The sequence below is a fragment of the Zalophus californianus genome, chromosome 5 (assembly GCF_009762305.2).
Source record: "Zalophus californianus isolate mZalCal1 chromosome 5, mZalCal1.pri.v2, whole genome shotgun sequence".
NCBI lineage: Eukaryota > Metazoa > Chordata > Mammalia > Carnivora > Otariidae > Zalophus > Zalophus californianus.
In genome coordinates this window covers 80,265,762-80,280,904 of record NC_045599.1, presented here as the reverse complement: position 1 = coordinate 80,280,904, position 15,143 = coordinate 80,265,762, and the positions used below count along the sequence as shown (strand labels likewise).

Sequence of the window (15,143 nt, the reverse complement as noted above, 5' to 3'; positions counted from 1 at the left end):
AAGACTTAAATCTTTAAGCTATACATATATATACACACATACAAACTTACATATATACATACATATATATATATATATATACAGTCAATAATTTTTCATCATCAGATTTGAAGTTATATGTCTACTTTCTATTTTTATTACTTGTCTCAAAATACTGATCTTTGCATTTTGAATTTTTCACTGTTTACTGTTCATGGAAGGGCTAAAAGAATTAGAAGCACACATATTTCATTTAGTTGGAAAAATTATGAAGTAACTCAAAGATCAGGTTAGAGATTTGGATGAGGACAAAAGAATGGAAAAACAAAGGGTGAGACCATGAGGTGGAAGAAGAGAGTATGTTTGTTAATAAGCCAAATAAACTTGATTAAATCTCATATAACAGTGGACAACTGTTTCTAGAACTGTGTTGCTAATGTATATATAGCAAAAGAGTAGGTGTAAATGTTCTATAAGATAAATCCATTAATTATTTAGAATAAAATTTCCACAACACAAATTTTATTAAAGATGAGAGCCAACTATTAGGTTCTGAATATATACATACATACATACATACATACATACGTGTGTGTGTTTGTGTGTGTGTGTGTGTGTGTGTGTATTCAAGCAAGGTAGGAGTAATGGGTGTTGAAATTTATGTATGTGCTGTGCTTAAAAGGTCCAGTTTTCTCTAGTAGAAAAATACCTAGGACAAAGTAATCCAAAGTGCAAAATTAAGAGTATCTGTCTATAAATGTAAAAGAGCTAGGTCTTGAGGCAAACCAGAAGTCCTTGCAAATGGGTTGAAAAAGAGGGCAAGAGAGTTTGACTTCAGTGCACGTGGAGGGTGCTTAATAAGGGGTTCAAATGCTAGGGAGCTTTGACATAGGGACAGATGAGAGACACAGAGGGTATATTTCAAGGAGAGAGGGGTAATGTCACCAGAGCCTGCATCTTCATAATGTTTTACCAGTCAGAAGAGAAATGGAAAGGAGTTTCTTTGTGAGAATAAACTCAATGCTGAAAATGATTTTTCCCCCTTATACTACGCCTTGTCCTTTTTCTTCCCAGGACACTCAGGTGGAATTCAGAACAGCTTCTGTAATAGCAAGCACAGTTTATTATCATCCACAATAGGTTTTCAAATGGCTCGTTTTATTTGCCCAAAGTAGAATGGTCAAAAGGAAAGTTATTCAAGTAATAAAGATGGCATAGGAAAAATGGGCAATCAGAAGGCTGCGTTACTTTATTGTTTGGGAAACATTTTTTCAACTATAAAACAAACATTTGGACATGTTAATTGGGTTAACAGGCAAGTTCCTCATTCTATTTTTACTGAAGGATATCTACATATAATTGTACTTATTGGTGGAAATAGCACTTTCAACTTTTCTTTATACCTTCAAGAATACTGTTTCTCTTTTATTGCTCAGCACACAACGCCATAGCATTGGACAATGGATATTTCTCCTTTTCACAATTCCCATTGTAATGATGCTGTACAGAATAGTGGGGGCAGCTGTGAAATTTTAAAACCGATTTTAAGTTTAAAAAGAAGACTTTCTGCTAATGGAAACTTTTTTTCTCACTAGGAGTCTGATAAGAGACAGACAAAATATAGCATAAGGAGCAAAAAAATATCCTGGCTTTCCAGTCCTTGGCTCATGGAAACTATAGCAGACCAACTCTTTGTCTCACCCTGATGGATTAAGAACATTCTAGCCACTTAACTTATGAGGTGGTTTCATTTTTAGTGATGTGAAAGTTCCACCCCGAAGTAGAAATTGAAAACAGTACTCATATTATTTTAGAACAGCCAGCATAAATAGACAAATGATGTCTGAAGTTTATTTTGTTTATTTATTTTTTATCCTGTCCATTTTACTCTACCCTGAAATTGTAGTCTATTGGAGCAGTGTGATGTTTTGAACACCTCAGTAGAGTACCTTATAAATATTTATACTGCTTTCAGGTAGCAGTGAGCTGAAGTCATCTCTATCAGTGGGTCTAAAAATGATTTAAAATGCCATTTATCCAGTGGCTTTGCTGCTAAGGGTTATTTTGCTTTTTTTGCTGGATTTACTTGTGTTTATGAAACAAGTTTGAGTACTCTAATGCCAGTTTGGAGGATTTGGAACTCCAAATAAGAAGCCCTAATGACATGTACAAATTCAAACCTCAGGGGCTGCCTTGGTCCTGACCATCATCTGCTCTGCATTGTAGTGAAGTCTTCACCGGGAATGTAGTGAAGTTTAGAACTCTGTGTGTTCTGGGAGACACTGTCGAGGATGAAAAGAAAATATGCACGTATCAATGTGGACCTCAACGTTTTCATGGTTGTACAGGTGTCTAATAATGATTATTTCAGAAAAATACTCTTATTGTACACATATGACTAGGTTTGTCATATTGCTCTTTTTCTTTAGTTCCCAGCCATTCATACATCCTCATGAATAAATGTTTTTCATTTTATTATGATGATAAATCACAATATTCTATATGATAATAAATCCTAGTATTCTTTAATGATTTATCATCATTCTATTAAGATGATCACATAAAATACGTTGTTTTGTTTTACACCATGAAGAGGGTAGGAATGAATATTTTCCTTGTTCAGTATCTCTAACATTAACACTGATAAGTTGTAAGTTTAATTCAAATCCAGATTTCTGAACTTTGTAAAAATTGTTGCCTTTTCTCTCCCAACGTATTTCTCAGAACTACTTATGGATCCCTATTTACAACAAACTCCTAAGAAAATGTAACTCTTTGGTTAGGTTATTCTCATAATACTATTTACATAGGAGTTTATATATAAAATGTTGACAATTATTACTTCTTTTTATCCTTACCCCTATGAAATGAATGTCAATATCATTATCCCCACTTTACAGTTGGCTAAGAAGGGGTTAACTTTATCAAAGTCACATTGTGAATAAATAGGAGAGCCAAAATTTGAACCCAAGTATTTCACTTCAAATCCTTTCATCTTTCCACTTACCAGAGCTACCTTACAGAATTTTCTTAATAACGCTGCATTGAGAACTTACAATCTCAAATTTCTCTCTCAGTTCCTTAAATTTTGGTCATTTTTCAGGTTGGACCTTATATTCTTGTTACTCTGGACATTTCTGTAAGACCCTCACTACTTGCTTAATTATCAGATTTCTATCTCCAGCTATCAGACATTCCTACTGGGACATCTCACTGCCTCCCAAATACTACATGTGTACAGTTAAATTATCTTTTATCCCAAATACATTCCTGCTTCTAGTCACCTATTTTAATAATCTTGCAATTTCTAATATGGAGCTTTTGGGTATTATCCTTATCGTCTACTTTATTCCTTATCCTACCCCACCCTGCAGCCAAGCAATCTCCAAATCCTATTGCTTTTAGTTCTTTGATACTTCGTCTCAGTATCTTCTTCTCTTTCCTCCTCTCTACTTCAATATTTATTGAATCTTAATACTTCTTGTCTCTCTGTCCATTGCCACCATCTGAGCTCAGGCTATGAATCTGGTTTCTACATTAGGTTCTTAAATTGGTCTCCTTACTTCGGGTTTCACTCCCAACTCATTCTTCACAATGCAGCCAAAGAGATCTTGCTAAATTCTCCAAAAAAACTCCCCTTTGGACAAAAGATCAAGTCCAATGTCCTTAGTATAGCAATTTACCTCTGCAGTTTCAACTCTGATCACTTCCCTTCCTTCCAGCCTCATATATATCATAATTTATGTGTTTGCAAAAAGCCACAGAAAAACTTTTTAAATTTTTATTAGGCATTAATAAGAATTACCTAAATAATTATGAGCAATATTACTACTTTAATAGAAATGTCTCATTTAAAGATTCTAAACTCTATCTCTAAACTAATTTCATTTACATCTTTCATAGGATTTCAAAAATTCTAAATCATGGTCTATATTATTAATCCCAGTTTTACAAATGAGCACATTGAGTCTAAGAAAATTCAAATGAGGGCGCCTGGGTGGTTCAGTCCTTAAGGGTCTGCCTTCGGCTCAGGTCATGATCCCAGGGTCCTGGGATCAAGTCCCACATCAGAGGCTTCTGCTCGGCGGGAAGCCTGCTTCTCCCTCTCCCACTCCCCCTGCTGTGCTCCCTCTCTCGCTGTGTCTCTGTCAAATAAATAAAATCTTTAAAAAAAAAAAAAGTCAAATGACCCTCAAAATCAACATAGGATATGGAAATGTGATTCAAATTTAAATCTCCTTAATCAAAATCTACAACCTCTGCCACACCATACACCCCACACCATACACCAGACTGTTTCTGCCCCTGTATCTGTCTCACAAAGATAAATGTGTTACCTTATAATTAACCCCACCAGTGTCAAGAGCAAAACTAGATCATTTATTCCTTTTTATTGGGGGAGGGGGTTCTTCCACTCCATTTACACCACATGAACCTCATGGCCATGTTTCGAAGTACTCCTATCCAAACTCCTAGGCAACACAAGCACACAGTAGATCAGTGTTCACTAAAGGTATATTTGAAAACCAACAGACTGTTAGGAATGGTTAAGACAGATAATAATAGACTGATTAAAGGATGGTAGATCATTCCTGACACTGCATAAGATTAAGTATGCTAATCAGATTTTGGATTTAGACAACCCAGATAAATCCCAAGCAGAACAAGAGGAAGTATTCAAATCTTTACTTCCTTTTCTTCTTTTTCAAAATACATCTTTGTGTTTTATCTATGTCTCCTTCAGACCTGAGGAATTATGAAGGCTTTACCCAGGTGAGTTGATTATATGTTCTTTTTACTTCTCCTTTTTTTTCTTTTGCTGTTTTGAATGAAGTATCCTCTATTTTAATCCTTGCTGTCCTAGATTAGTTGCTTAGCAAAGGATGATAGCAAAGGGGAAATTATTGGAATGTTATATATGAAGACAATTTAACAACTCATTTCTTGCCAGTCACAAAAAATCCAACAGCTGTTTGTAACTTGCTGGGTTACCAAATAGGATGGATACAGAAAAAGGGTGGATGGGGAAAAAAATTCTAAATAGTGTGTTTAGGACTCTTTTATTTATGCTAAGAAAGACATCATATGCACATTTGAATAGCTACCATCCATATCCTAATTTGGTTATTTGAAATAAATTGTGCATTTGGAAAGCAAGGAAAATGCAACTGACAAGCTAGGCTTCTAAGCGTAATTGAAATTCATTCTGAATTCATGGAAGGTCAGTTTCATTTCAAAGCAATAGCCCTTGTTTTGAATTTCTAGAATTCTGTTTTTTCCATTGCAGCATTAAATTTACTAATCACCAAAATGACTTTCTCATCTGATTTTGTTAGAATTTTTCTTCCTTAATTTTATACTATAAAGAAGTAATTTTACCTATATAAAAGTTTATATTTATTTTTTGAAATATATTGTGATCTCAAGAAAGAAGACATTAAGGAATAATGTTTTTTCTATAAACAACTGCAGTTACTCTGAGATTTAGACCAATTTCATTGGCAAAATATTCTGGCTGATATCTTTTGTATAAATAATCCCAAATCAAAGTTTGCAAAATAATTTATTTGCAATTTCACCATCAGTTGATCTTTAAATGATATCTTCCAAGATTTTGATGTCAATATAAATTTACAAAGATTTTTCTTGCCATCAAGAGTTCAGCCAGTCCTTCTTACCTTCCTCAGTCTCACTCGGAACTTAAGTACTAGATGGTTTTTAACCTTCTTTTCTTATCCCAGCATTTAAACATTAGTTATTTTATTCTAGTGTCAGATTGCAACAGTGTTGAATAAGTATCCTAAAACCCTTCATTTGGAAAGTAAACTGAAATGTAAATCTCTGTTGTCTACCTTTTGTTTTCCCAGATATTCTCTCCATTGCTAGTAATTCACTTTTTTAAAAAAAATTCTATGTGCAGTCATTTAACTTCTCAAAGAAATCTGTAGTAACCATGTGATGAAATTATAATCAGGATGCTTATAAAATAGCCTTGGTGTCTTCAGGAGAAAAAAATCATTCAATAACCAGGTTTTCAAAAAGGTCTTTAAAATGACACACCAGGAATTTAACTGTGATGGGTCAAATTCTTGACTCTCTCAGTTATGATGACTCTTCTTTCATAGACTTGTTCCTGATTATTTTTGCAAAAAGTGGAATGGAAATTCTGAATGTGCTGACTTGTGAAGATATATGCTCATTACACAAAATGCACTGATACCTTATTCTTATATCATGAGACTGCCCAGAGCTCAATGAACTGAGGGATGGGATGGAATGTTAGCACTGATTATCTGCCCAATATAAACCTAATCATAAAGTGATTAAATTAACCCAGCAGATTAATTCTAAGTATAATTTCTCATTCCCTCATCATTGGCCAGACAGCAATTTACACACATTTTTATGACAGTGGGCCAACTATAGCATAGCTGGTAGCTCAAGCTATGTAAAAGAAAGGTCAGCAGAAAATATCATAGAGCATTTAAAATATCAATGCCTTTTTGTTGTTTTCAAAAACATGCATTAGATGGGATTAAGCTATGAAAATTTATTTACTTTAGTGAATTAGTAAAATAAGCATAGAAAAAATTTTTAAATGGTGATTCTGAAATTATTGAAGATGATGTCTCTAAATTTTTTGATTGAAGCCTCTTTGTAGTCCTTATATCTTGTTTACATTAATATTCTCACCAAATTACTTTTTCAGAGGTAAGTAATTTTAAGGCAATTCCAGTTATCTTGAATTACGAAATTATTTTAAAATGCCCGATAAAATAAAAATAAAAATAAATAAAAAATAAAAATGCCCAAAGTACCCTAATAAAAATAAAAAGTTGGCTCAATAAATAGCTGATGATGATAACATTTCCACTGAATATATTCATTACTTCTTTCTGAATATATATATAGAATATATAGAATATATTCATTACTTCCTTCTGAATGACTGGAAGAAGTAGAAATTAACCTACGGCATTTTTTAGGCTACTATGAGCAAAGCACAGGTTTGCTTGGGGGTAGGAAGAAGTATTTTGAATGTTTAAATATTGACTTCAGCTTTTCCTCATTCTTTAGAATTTACCAGTGTGGTTATATATTGGTTTTTCTTGGTTCTATGCTGAAAAGGGATGAAGATGTTACACATTTTCTGTTTTGAGCTATCAAAAACTCTGTTGTCAGCAGAACTGATGAGATCTGCCGCTGAGGGATAAGACATCTCATTGAAAGAATCACAGGGATTTCATGTTTGGGGGAAATTACATACAGAGGTTTCTGTATGAAGATCAAGATACAGTATATTCAAACACTACTTCAAACTGAGTTTTAAGGTTGAATGCTTCAAAATTAAGAGGATGCTATTTAAACCCATCAAGAGTTGGTATTTTAGCAATTATTAAATCTTCAGAGAAGCATAGCCCTTCTGTAACCTAGTGAAGTAGTGTGGCTCTGCTTCAGTATGTGAAAAAGGAGACAGCATTCCTCTTTAGAAAACTCAAAGGCATTCTTCATTTAATTAATAGGTAGGGAAAGTCTCAAGCAGGAAAAAAGTAGTCCCTGAGATCTATTCAGTTATCCTTTTGTGCCTATTCTTGGCCAATTTTTCAAAGTATCTAATGACATATTTAAGTGCACATATGTGCTTTATTTTTCCCCTCTCTTCATCTAATAGAAATACACCTGTTTAGTAAACTTTTAATTATTTGAAATATATAAATGTTGCAATAAAGTTGTCATCTCTCATCTAGTTGCAGACAGTATAGTTAGCAGAAGAGGAATAATGTGAATTGTCACTTAGGACTGAGAGAACGGAAACGGGATTCTCAAGATAGATTCTGAAAGTCCCTGTGCTGGTCAAGGTCAAAGTAGGGAAAAACCATAATTACAGGTTTCTCAGACCTAGCAATGAAAAAATTTAGAGTAGCTAGGGTTCTAATTGTAGCTGAATAGGGTGATTCCTCTTCATACAGTGATATTTAATTCATGCATCATTCTGCACATGGGATTAGCAAAACTTGTAGTCTAATAATCATTCCAAAGCCAAAAAGGAAATGAAGCAAAGCAAAATACAAAATAGATTTCTAGTCTAATAATGTCATGACAATAGCACACAGCACATGACTGTATCTTCTCAAGTAAGAGACAATATACTACGGCTGGTATGCAAAATGTTTTGGGTGGTACAACATAAAGGTATTTTCTTTTTATTATTGTTTTTGTTTTAATGGGCAATAGCTACAACCCAGAATTTCACATACATTATTATCTAACATGAAGCTAAAGTAAAATTTTAATGAATCAAGAAACTATTAAGCAAATAGCAGGATGGATATTTCATGGGAATAATCAGAATCATGAAGATAGTATACAAATGATGAAGTCAGGAAACAATAGAGCAAGTTTTACTCATTCGTTCACCCTAAAATGCTTACTAACTACTGTGTTTTTCCACATATGTGGAATAGGAACACACCCAAGTATAAGATAGACAAGTTCTTTGCCCTTGTGGATCCTACATTTCAGTCCACATCTCTAATGATTTCTCAGGAGACTGGGATAATCTACAGCTAAATACACTGGGGTGTTCTAGCTACCTTTGCTGGGTCCAAAATTAAACTTCCCCTAAAGCACTGTTGGCTCAAGTCAGGTTGACTATGGAGCAGCCAGAGGTCTGGTTCAGAGGAGAATAGTCTCACTAAAGGTGCTTCATAAAGAGCCATGCCCAGCAAATACTGGAGTTCTAAGGAAATGAGCTGATGGATGCACCATTATAAATAGGAAGATCAAGAGCTGGGTACCTCATTTACTCTACCAAGTACCGCCCTTCTGAATCCTTCTACTACACTGTAACGCCCCAGTACCTGCCAACCATTTTGGCTCTTATAAACAAAGTCAATCCCAGAATAACTCTGAGAAGTCAAATGTGAACATGGGAGATAAGCAATGAAAATTACAACGTGACATCTTCTTATTCTAGTGGCCCTGGCTTGCTAATCTGACTTGCTAGTTTCTATCACAAGTTATGGTTAGCACAAGATGAAAGAAGGATATTGGAGAGTTAACACCTAAGATAGATATAGGACACAATTTTAGTAGAGCTTCTTTACATGGGGCTGAATGTAAAAAAAAAAAAAAAAAAAAAAAAAGTTCTCTCAAGGAGTTTTTTTTCTCTAGAAGCTTGCTGATATAGAAAGAAAAACAATCTGAGCTTAAACCAAAACAATTAAAATTTAAACCTTAGTGTGTACCAATTAGGAGAGGAGGAATGAATTCATTACAAGGTTCCTCAGGACTGCCCTATTCTAAAATCCTAAGGCTGTTAAAAGATTTGCTGAATGAGGTTCCATCCCATTGAGAGGTTTCTCAATCGGAATCACTTGGTTGCAGTGGGGGTAGGAAAGTGGGTGCTTACTATAAATGCATATTCCTGTGCCCTGCCTCAGAATCTGAGTCTCTAAAGTGAGGCCCCAAATCTACATTTTTAGCAAGTTGCTCAGTGATATTTTGAGCACTCTCAAGTTTGAGAATCCCTGTGCTACCCTGTAAACTCCTTGAAGTTTACATTGTATTTACATTTCCATCTTAAGTCCAGCTCAGGACCTTGAGCCCAAAGCACCTCTGTGGGAAGGCTACCTCTGTGGGGAGTACACTGGGTTTCCCCAACCATAATTTAACTCCTTTCATTTTATAATAAAGTGAGAGAGGAAAGGGATAGTTCCTGAAGCATGTCAGGAAGATCCTCTACATTTAACACAGTAAAGTAATAAACATCTTTCAAAAATCTTAAATAAAAAAACTCACTTTCAGAGTCTTGCCACGGTAGAAGAGGAATTGAGGCAGCCTCTCAGCGCTACATTTCCTTGGGCAATTTGCTTCCTCTCTGTTTCCTCTGATAAGCTATGAGGGAGTTGGGTAGGTGATCTCACACCTATCCTGGAACAAACAGCAGAAACTTTCGGAAGTATAAGGGACCTTCATTTTCAGTTTATCCTTTCCTTCCTTTACTAATATTACTTAATTTATCAAACTTCATTAAATACTGAGCTCAATTTCCTTTTGGTTCACTAATACAAATTTTTCCTTATCCAGTTTTTAAAACATTAATAATAGTAATATGAACAATAAGAAATTCCACACTGCACAATGCTCTTCTCTATCTGCATTTCATTTCTGCAGAGATTCTAATTTAACTTATATGGGGCGTGCCTCTTGCTCTCCAAGCATTACCCTCATCCTCTAGGTTATGTGTGATCGATTATGGGTCAAGTAAGGTGATGGCATTCCAACAAACCTTATGTTTAAAGTGATCACCAAGAACATGAACACTACCAGTGAGCTTCAACAACCTACTTATTGTGTGCCTGGGGAAAGGAAAATCTGGTTTCACTGGATGTGAGATTTGGATGTTTTTATTTTAAAATTTTAACCTAATGGATTCCAGTATTTTACCCAGATGAATGTATATAAATATAGATAGAAATACATTTACTATTCAATGTTTCCACCACAGAAAAAGTACAGGTGTAAAGAACAACTTGCAATAGTACTGAGACTGCCTTAAATGATCTTAACTAAAGCTGTTTAGTTTCAAGACACTAGCAAACTATTCATTAAGAATTACTACACGGCAACCAAGTTTGTCAACTTCCAGCCCCATGGAAGCTGAGTGCAAATTTGAAGTGATATATGAGCATTACTGAAACAGCCATTTTCCAATATTATTCTTCTTATGCCTTATATAATTTTTAAAAATAAAGGCCAAAAGAATATAGTTTAAAATCCATGCCATTCAAAATCAGGAATGACAGAAGACAGGTTTGTACACTTTCAAAATTAAATGGAAATTTTAGAAATTTCTTTTCTTTGAATATTTTTAAGCTTGAATTTCCATGGTATGTTTTATATGTATAAATTTCCTTTAAACATTTAGTACAGAGAACATGGGCTTTGTTTTAAAATCAAGGACATAAAGCCATAAGAAATACACTAAGATTTCTTTCAAATTCTACAGAAAACTGGAGCCAATGGATATTAAAGACATTAAAGAGAGTATGCCACCCTGGAGGTTAAACATTTAACCTTTCTTTTTTTTTCTTTCTTTTTTAAACTGAAGTATCGTTGACATCATATTTAGTCTCCTTTTAGAATTTTAACAGTGATCATTACGTACTCTTTTATGACTTTTTCTCTTCTTATTGGCAATAGGTCATTGCTTTTGAATGTTCCAAGGAAAACATTTCAGCTTAGCAATACAATAGAGAATTTTTAAATAATTTGTCAGAAAAGTGGCACCAGTAAAATTTTCTAATAACTTTAAAAAGAAATCTTTACCATCTAACAGTTTTCTCAGGATAATGGTGTCACTATATAATTCTGCAGTAGAAAGGCATTGTTGGTATTTCCTGTTTATATTTTTCCTCATTATAGTAATGAGTCAAAACCCAGTTAGAGAAAAGATCTATAAAATCCAATATAAAGGTCTCAAATGTGATAGGATTCAGCTGATATATAACAGCAATCATGGTAACTTTTCTAAATTTTATTACCAATTTTGCACAGAATAAACATTTATGAAAAATGTAAATCCAGGGAATCTGTAATGGAATGGATACCTTAATGTACATCCCAAGGTCTAGTGATGATATATTTTACTTGTGAATAAAATTATACCTTATTGCATATGTGTAAAAAAACACCAAAGTGCTTAAAATTTTTTCAAAGTGGAAGGAGAGGCCATTAGAGAATTTTAAACAGGAGGATGACATGATTTAATTTATATATTTAATAAAAATTCTGCTGGCTATATGAATAATCAAAGGTTATAAATATAGAAGAAAATCAGTTAGAAATCTATTGCTATAGTCTAGATTTTTTAAATATATATAATATATATATTTATCATGGATATATTATATATAAATTTTAAAAATCTAGACTCATATATATACATGTATACACACATAGATATACACATATATAGGAAGAGAAGGAGGGAGGTTTAGATTGGGATGGTAGCAAGGAGGAAAAAACAAATGGACATATTAAGATAAGATACTTGAAGTAACGTAGGTCAAACTGGCTGGTGGTTTTGAGGAGGAAAGTAAGTTAAAGGAAGAGTCAAAGGTTGTATGTCAGTGTTTGATTTGAGCTAGACAGATGGTGAAGCTGTTGGCTGAGACTGGAAAGACTCGGGATTCACTGGACTTGGGAAGAAGTCAGGAGTGGAATTATGAATTTTATAGTCATCTATATGGATGGTCTTAAAGCCATGAAAATGATTGAGATTTCCTAGGGAGAGAGGTGATGAAGAAGCAAAAAGAACACTGAAGATGCCGAAGATTAGATCCTGAGCGAGGGAAGATCCAGCAAAAGCATCTAAGAAGAATGGTCAGTGGAGCAAGACAAGGACTGGGAGAATATGGTGCCATGCAGTCTAAAAGAAGGAAGAGAGTCGAGAAGAACAGAATGACCAATTGTGTCGAATTCTGCTAAGAGTGTGAAAAACCTGACTACAGAGAAGGAACATTAGGTTTGGCGATATAGACGTCACTGGTGACTGGGGCAAGAGTGCTCCCAGTAGGCTGGGCAGATAAAAGACTCCTTGGAGTGGGTTTGGAGGAGACATGAGGAGATAAAGTGGGGTCAGAATAGAAAGGCAACTCCTCCAAGATGTGTTACTGTGAAGGTAAACAGAGACATGTGACAACAGATGGAGTGGTCAGGGAAGATTTGTACTCTGACATGAGAATGATGCAACAGAAGACAGAAATTGACACTACATGAGAGGAGAGGGATAATGGCAGGAAAATGGTCCTAGGGACCATTTCATCTTCCAAACAGGAGAGATTTGATAGTATATGATACGAATGAAAGAAAGAAGCTTGCAGTTTTGGTATTGGGAAACAGAATTTCACTCAGCTTCTATTTCCTCTGACCATGTGTCCACATCATCATGGAGTGTGGGAAGAGGGGCAGGGATAGGAGGGGGGAAAAAAGAGAAAGTGTGAAATACTTGTTTTAGAGATAGGAAATATGAAAAAAAATTTTTTTAATTTATTTGAGGGAGAGAGCACAAACACGGGGAGGGGGGAGCAGCAGAGGGAGAAGGAGAAGCAGACTTCCCGATGAGCTGAGAGCCCAATACGGGGCTCAATTCCAGGACCCTGGGATCATGACCTGAGCTGAAGGCAGATGCTTAACCCACTGAGCCACGCAGGTGCCCCGCAAAAACATTTTTTTGAGAGAAGGAGCTTGCACATGTGCACGTGTGCATGCAGTGCAGGGAGGGACAAAAGAAGAGGGAGAAAGAATCTTAAGCAAGCTCCATGCCCAGCAGAACCTGAGGCTGGGCTCAATCTCATGATCCTAAGATCATGACCTGAGCAGAAATCAAGAGTCGGGTGCTTAATCAACTGAGCCATCCAGATGCCCCAGTATGAGAATTTTATTAAATCACTGTAGGAAAGCTTTGAAATGATTGTGATGCCAAGGTGAAATTAAAAATTCTAAAGTATGTGGAAGGAAATCCAACACTATTCTGGTTTTCCCAGTGATGACTGCTCTGAAATTTTTTGAAATATCAAATACCAAATTCTTTAATCTTTTAAAATTTTGGTGTCCCCTGCTTTCCGGTGTCCTAAGCAAGCACTGTCTCTATGAATAAATTTATTAAGCTCTTTCTAAAAGAAAGGAGAGAGGCAGGGGAGAGAATACAGTGATTTGACAAGGAAGAAAAGGGTTCCCCACAAAGAAACAGTAGACTGGGGACACTAAAGAACACCTTCTCCCACTCCTCATTTTGCTCAGGGTCAATTAAGACAATGTCACTGCAGCCATGCCCTGTTTGACAGGCAAATGGGGGAAATGTTTGCTGCCATTTAGGTAGACTAGAATTTGTAGCACCCATGACAGACTGCTCATGGGACCTATGCCAATTTTTCCAGGCACTACCAACGACTTCGGTACCTCTTATGGAAGTGTACAGAGCAAGAGAGATAACTAGTGAGGAAAAATAGACCTTTATTGACAATCAACAAATTAATACACAGTAATAAGAAAGAATACATTTAGAAATACAAGAGGGTACATTCTTTTTTTTGGGGGGGTGGCACCAAATTACTTTATTTGAAGAATGGTACAAATGAAAGAAGTTAAGTAGATGTTTTGGTACAACTTATAGAAAAGGTAAAGGTAACCCCAACATGCATGCACTGCCTTGGTGACCAGGGAAGTCACCCTTGTGGCTATGGGAAGACAGCCTAAGGCTTAGCTTTCACTATCACTGTTTCCCAAGGTGTGCTTGTCAAAGAGATACTCTGCCATGCCAGATTCGGGAGCCCCCATCTTGCGCAGGTTGGTTACGTGGTCACCCAATTCTCTGATGGATTTCACCTGCTCATTCAGGTGATGAGTCTCAATGAAGTCACACAAATGGGGGTCACTTTTATCAGTGGCCAGTTTGTGCAGTTCCAGTAGTGACTGATTCACGCTCTTTTCCGAATGTAATGCACACTCCATTGCATTCAGCCCGTTCTCCCAATCATCACCGTCTGGTTTCTTGATATCCTGAAGGAAGATTCGGCCACCTCGTTGGTTCTGCAGCTTCATCAGTTTCTCAGCATGTTCCCTCTCCTCATGAGATTGGTGAAGAAAATATTTGGCGAAGTTCTTCAAAGCCACATCATCGCGGTCAAAGTAGTAAGACATGGACAGGTAGACGTAGGAGGCATAGAGCTCCAGGTTGATCTGGCGGTTGATGGCAGCCTCCGTCCTGGTGGTAGTTCTGGCGCACCTGCGTGGGAGAAGCGGTCGTCATGGCGGCAGCTGAGAAAAGGCGGCAGCGAGCAGCAGCGGGGGCCTTGGAGAGGTCCGAGGGCGCGAGGAAGAGATGGCGGAGAGCTGGCTCTGAACGGCCAGCCCGGGTGGGGGACGAGCGCTGGGTTCCGTCCAAGCACTGTTGAAGCAGAAAACCGCGGCGACTCTCGGCGGAGACTGTCAAGAGGGTACATTCTTAAAAACATAATTAGATGCAGATTGAGCTGGCTATCTAATTCATTTAGTCATACATATTTATTAGGTGCCTATTAATGTGTCAGGCACTGTACTAGAAACTAGGTTACATATTCAACGTTCAACAGTACGTTCAATTTCCTGGATCAGAGTTG

At 36.2% G+C, this 15,143-nt stretch overlaps 1 pseudogene; it reads right to left on the bottom strand.

Annotated features, from left to right (window-relative positions):
• Positions 1–14,085: 14,085 nt before the first annotated feature.
• Positions 14,086–14,809, bottom strand: LOC113928526 (annotated as a pseudogene).
• Between the last annotated feature and the right edge of the window lie 334 nt (positions 14,810–15,143).